Genomic DNA, 6,428 nt, shown 5'->3' with positions numbered 1-6,428 from the left:
CCCCACAGATCCATGTGCCCCATAGATCCCCTCTGCCCCATAGACCCTGTGCCACACAAAATCCCCCTGTGCCCCATAGCCCCCTGTGTGCCCCATAGCCCACCCTGTGCACCCCATACCCCCGTGTGCACCCCATACCCCCCCATGCCCCATAGATCCCCCCCTCCCCATCCCGTGCCCCCCAACCTCTCTCTGCCCCACAGCAGCAGCTCTGCCGCCTCCGCTGCCCATCGGCCTTTATATGGGGCAGAGCTGGGGGGAGGGCGAATTCCTGGGGGGGGAGCGGGGGGGGTGGGAGGAGAGGGGGGGAAGGGCAGCCCTAACCCCTGCCCCATGGCTGAGCTATGGGGAAGGGCAATGGGGCAGAGCTATGGGGCAGAGGAAGCGCTACCCAAACCCATTGTAGGGGTGGGATGTGGGGGGTGTCTATGGGGCAGGATGTGTGGATTTGGTGAGTGTGGGCATCTATGGGGCAGAAGCCCCATGTCCCCTCCCTGTGGGGCGTCTATGGGGCAGGACATGGGGGTCCTCCTGTGTGGGGCCCATCTATGGGGCAGAACAAGTGGGTCTGCAGTCTGTGGGGGGGCATCTATGGGACAGAACCCCCATGACCGTTGCTATGGGGCATCTATAGGGCAGGACATGGGGGTCCCCATGTGGGGGGCTCATCCATGGGGCAGGACAAGTGGGTCTGCAGTCTGTGGGGGGGCATCTATGGGGCAGAACCCCCAATTTCCCTCCTTGTGGTGCCTCTATGGGGCAGGACATGGGGGTCCCCATGTGTGGGGCCCATCTATGAGGCAGGACAATGGGGTTCTGTCTGTGTGGTGCCTCTATGGGGCTGAACCCCTATGTCCCCTCCCTGTGGGGCATCTATAGGGCAGGACATGGGGGTCTGCAGTCTGTAGGGGAGCATCTATGAAGCAGAAACCCCTTTCCCCCCCCTCTGTTGCCTCTATGGGGCAGGACATGGGGGTCCCCATGTGTGGGGCCCATCTATGGGGCCGGACAAATGGGTCTGTAATCTGGGGGGGGGCTTCTATGGGGCAGAACCCCCATGACCGTTGCTATGGGGCATCTATAGGGCAGGAGAAGAGGATCCCCATGTGTGGGGTCGATCTATGGGGAAGACAAATGGGTCTGCAGTCTGTGGGGAGCATCTAGGGGGCAGAACCCCCATTTCCCCTCCCTCTGTAGCCTCTATGGGGCAGGACATGGGGGTCCCCATATGTAGGGCCCATCTATGGGGCAGAACCCCTGCTTCCCATGGTGGGGGGGGGCCCTCTATGGGGCAGGCGCCGTGGGCCTGGCTCCTGTCCCGGCACTTGTGGGGCGCTGACAGGCGGCCCCTCTATCAGGCCCCGTTATCTCCCCCTCCCCCCCGGCCTGGCGCCGCTGTGGGGCCGCGCTATGGGGCAGGGCCCTGGCACCCGGCCCCACACGTGGGACCCACTTTGTTCCTGCAAGAGGTGACACATTCCCACGGGGGGGGGAGGGGGCGGGGGGGGGAGGGGGGGTGGAAGGGGGGGGGAGGGGACATTTTTGCTCCTAAAAATGTGGAATTCATCCCCAAATCAGCGCTAAACCGGGGGAATTTGGGGAATTTCAGCCTCTGCAGACAGATTCTGGCCCTAAAAAGGAGGAATTTGACCCAAAACTGGAGGAATTTGACCCAAAACTGGAGGAATTTGACCTAAAACCCGAGGAATTTGATGCAAAACCCGAGGAATTTGGTCTGAAAAGAGGAATTTTGGGGTTAAAAAGGAGAGTTTTGGCCCAAAATGGGAGGAATCGGGTGCTAAAAAGGAGGAATTTGGGCTTTAAAAGGAGGAATTTGGGTGGAATTTGGGAAATTTCAGTCCCCTGAGACAGATTTTGACCCTAAAAAGGAGGAATTTGACCCAAACAGGAGGAATTTGACCCAAAACTGGAGGAATTTGGCCTGAAAAGAGGAATTTTGGGGTTAAAAAGCAGGGTTTTGGCCCAAAATTGGAGGAATTGGGTGCTAAAAAGGAGGAATTTGGGCTTTAAAAGGAGGAATTTGGGTGGAATTTGGGAAATTTCAGTCCCTTGAGATAGATTTTGGACCGAAAAAGGAAGAATTTGACCCAAACGGGAGGAATTTGACCAAAACCTGGATTAATTTGGCCTGAAAAGAGGAATTTTGGGGTTAAAAAGGTGGATTTTGGCCCCAAATTGGAGGAACTGGGTGCTAAAGGCTGGAATTTGGGGAATTTCAGCCTCTCCAGACAGATTTTGGACCTGAAAAGGAAGAATTTGACCCAAACAGGAAGAATTTGACCCAAACAGGAGGAATTTGACCCAAATGGGAGGAATTTGACCAAAACCTGGAGAAATTCGGCCTGAAAGAGGAATTTTGGAGTTAAAAAGCAGGGATTTTGCCCCAAATTGGAGGAATTGGGTGCTAAAAAAGAGGAATTTGGGCCCAAAAAGGAGGAATTGAGCCCAAAACTGGAAAACTGGAATCCTCAAAAGGAGATTCTGGCCCCAAAAGGGAGGATTTGGACCAAAAAGGTGGGAACTTGACCCAAAAAAGTGCATTTGGGGGCCTAAAAAGGGGGATTTGTCCTGAAAAAGGACAAAAAAAAGGATGCAGGCTCTGCCCCACAGCTCTGGTACCCAGATGCTCTCAGTGCTGGGATGCAGGCTCTGCCCCACAGCTCTGGTACCCAGATGCTCTCAGTGCTGGGATGCAGGCTCTGCCCCACAGCTCTGGTACCCAGATGCTCTCATTGCTGGGATGCAGGCTCTGCCCCACAGCTCTGGTACCCAGATGCTCTCAATGCTGGGATGCAGGCTCTGCCCCACAGCTCCGGTACCCAGATGCTCTCAATGCTGGGATGCAGGCTCTGCCCCACAGCTCTGGTACCCAGATGCTCTCAGTGCTGGGATGCAGGCTCTGCCCCACAGCTCTGGTACCCAGATGCTCTCAGTGCTGGGATGCAGGCTCTGCCCCACAGCTCTGGTACCCAGATGCTCTCAGTGCTGGGATGCAGGCTCTGCCCCACAGCTCTGGTACCCAGATGCTCTCAGTGCTGGGATGCAGGCTCTGCCCCACAGCTCTGGTACCCAGATGCTCTCAGTGCTGGGATGCAGGCTCTGCCCCACAGCTCTGGTACCCAGATGCTCTCAGTGCTGGGATGCAGGCTCTGCCCCACAGCTCTGGTACCCAGATGCTCTCAGTGCTGGGATGCAGGCTCTGCCCACTGCTCTGGTACCAGATGCTCTCATTGCTGGGATGCAGGCTCTGCCCATGCTCTGGTACCCAGATGCTCTCATTGCTGGGATGCAGGCTCTGCCCCACAGCTCTGGTACCCAGATGCTCTCAATGCTGGGATGCAGGCTCTGCCCCACTGCTCTGGTACCCAGATGCTCTCATTGCTGGGATGCAGGCTCTGCCCCAATGCTCTGGTACCCAGATGCTCTCAGTGCTGGGATGCAGGCTCTGTCCCACTGCTCTGGTACCCAGATGCTCTCAGTGCTGGGATGCAGGCTCTGCCCCACAGCTCTGGTACCCAGATGCTCTCAGTGCTGGGATGCAGGCTCTGCCCCACAGCTCTGGTACCCAGATGCTCTCAATGCTGGGATGCAGGCTCTGCCCCACAGCTCCGGTACCCAGATGCTCTCATTGCTGGGATGCAGGCTCTGCCCCACAGCTCTGGTACCCAGATGCTCTCAGTGCTGGGATGCAGGCTCTGCCCCACAGCTCTGGTACCCAGATGCTCTCAGTGCTGGGATGCAGGCTCTGCCCCACAGCTCCGGTACCCAGATGCTCTCATTGCTGGGATGCAGGCTCTGCCCCACTGCTCTGGTACCCAGATGCTCTCATTGCTGGGATGCAGGCTCTGCCCCACAGCTCTGGTACCAGATGCTCTCAGTGCTGGGATGCAGGCTCTGCCCCACAGCTCTGGTACCCAGATGCTCTCAGTGCTGGGATGCAGGCTCTGCCCCACAGCTCTGGTACCCAGATGCTCTCAATGCTGGGATGCAGGCTCTGCCCCACAGCTCTGGTACCCAGATGCTCTCATTGCTGGGATGCAGGCTCTGCCCCACAGCTCTGGTACCCAGATGCTCTCAATGCTGGGATGCAGGCTCTGCCCCACTGCTCTGGTACCCAGATGCTCTCATTGCTGGGATGCAGGCTCTGCCCCAATGCTCTGGTACCCAGATGCTCTCAGTGCTGGGATGCAGGCTCTGCCCCACAGCTCTGGTACCCAGATGCCGGAGGATGCTGCTGGCTGCATTGCTCTGCTTCCTCCCTCAGCCCTGCCTCCGGTGTTGCCCTCCCAGTTCTGCTTTGAATACTTTCCACTGGTGACAAAAAGAAGCCGTTTTCACCCCAAACAGGAAGCACGGGGCCCGTGGCAGGGGCTCGCGGAGATCAACCTGCGTCGGGGTCAGAGGCATGGGCTGGGCTCTGCGGGTCTGCCTGCTGGTGACACTGGGCTGCACTGGGGGTACGGATGGAGGGGGTGGGATGGATGGGGTATGGATGGATGGGGTGGGATGGGGTATGGATGGATGGGGTACAGATGGAATGGGTATTGATGGATGGGGTATGGATGGATGGGGTACAGGTGGAATGGGTATGGATGGATGGGGTATGGATGGATGGGGTACAGATGGAATGGGTATGGATGGATGCGGTTGGATGGATGGGGTTGGATGGATGGGGTTGGATGGATGGGGTATGGATGGATGGGGTTTGTGTGTATGGGGTTTGATGTCTGGGGTATGGATGGGGTTTGATGTCTGGGGTTTTCTGTTTATCTCTTCCTGAAATATTCCCTTGGGATTGCTTGAGGATTTTCCCTATGAAGGTTTGGAAATCCTGAGCTGCGCACCGGGCAGATCCAGCAGAAATATCCCTATAGGAAGTAAATGGCTCACAATGCCAAGCTGGGTGTGTGGTGCATCCGTTATAGAGGCTGTTGGTTAGGGATGCATCCATTGTAGAGGCTGTTAGGGATGCATCCATTGTAGAGGCTGTTAGGGGATGCATCCGTTATAGAGGCTGTTGGTTAGGGATGCATCCATTGTAGAGGCTGTTAGGGATGCATCCATTGTAGAGGCTGTTAGGGGATGCATCCGTTATAGAGGCTGTTAGGGGATGCATCCATTGTAGAGGCTGTTAGGGATGCATCCATTATAGAGGCTGTTAGGGGATGCATCCATTATAGAGGCTGTTAGGGGATGCATCCATTGTAGAGGCTGTTAGGGGATGCATCCATTGTAGAGGCTGTTAGGGGATGCATCCATTGTAGAGGCTGTTAGGGGATGCATCCATTGTAGAGGCTGTTAGGGGATGCATCCATTGTAGAGGCTGTTAGGGGATGCATCCCTTCTAGCACTGGTCAGGCTGAAGGAGGAGGGAATGACAGATGATGAAGAGAGGATGTTGATGGACACGGTGCTCACCGTTGCTGTCCAGGGGCCCTATGGGGTGTGTTGGTGGCACGGCAGCACCAGCTCTGAGCTGGTGTGCGCAGGATGAAGATGAACTGGGGCTTGTTTCACTCTGTGCTATGGAGGGTCCCAGTTCAAGAGGTGCCAGTGGGCTGGGAGAAGGTCCCCAAGCAAGGAATGGTGTGGAAAGGGAGTGGAAAGGGACTGGCAGTGGGGTAATTTGGATGTTTCTGGGTGCTTGGAGAGCTCTGGTTGGGCGTGAATGGTGTCCTAGGGTGATGGCATCCTGGGGATTATGGAGGCCTGGGGATGATGGAGGCTTGGGGTTGATGGTGTCCTAGGGATGATGGTGCCCTAGGGATGATGGTGTCCTAGGGATGATGGTGCCCTAGGGGTGATGGTGCCCTAAGGATGATGGTTTCCTAGGGATGATGATGTCCTAGGATGATGGTTCCCTAGGGATGATGGTGTCCTAGGGATGATGGTGCCCTAGGGATGATGATGCCCTAGGGATGATGATGTCCTAGGATGATGATGTCCTAGGGATGATGGTGCCCTAGGGATGATGGTGCCCTAGGGATGATGGTGCCCTAGGGATGATGATGTCCTAGGGATGATGGTGCCCTAGGGATGATGGCGTCCTAGGGATGATGGTGTCCTAGGGATGATGGTGCCCTAGGGATGATGATGTCCTAGGGATGATGATGTCCTAGGATGATGATGTCCTAGGGATGATGATGTCCTAGGGATGATGGTGCCCTAGGGATGATGATGTCCTAGGGATGATGATGTCCTAGGATGATGATGTCCTAGGGATGATGATGTCCTAGGGATGATGGTGCCCTAGGGATGATGGCGTCCTAGGGATGATGGTGTCCTAGGGATGATGGTGCCCTAGGGATGATGGTGTCCTAGGGATGATGATGTCCTAGGATGATGATGTCCTAGGGATGATGGTGCCCTAGGGATGATGGTGTCCTAGAGATGATGATGTCCTAGGA

Source organism: Neopsephotus bourkii, unplaced genomic scaffold (genome assembly GCF_033783945.1).
Source record: "Neopsephotus bourkii isolate Nb327-2 ecotype Australia unplaced genomic scaffold, CSIRO-AGI_Nbou_v1 NB_989, whole genome shotgun sequence".
Classification (NCBI taxonomy): Eukaryota; Metazoa; Chordata; class Aves; order Psittaciformes; family Psittacidae; genus Neopsephotus; species Neopsephotus bourkii.
Note: the sequence above shows the minus strand (reverse complement) of the source record.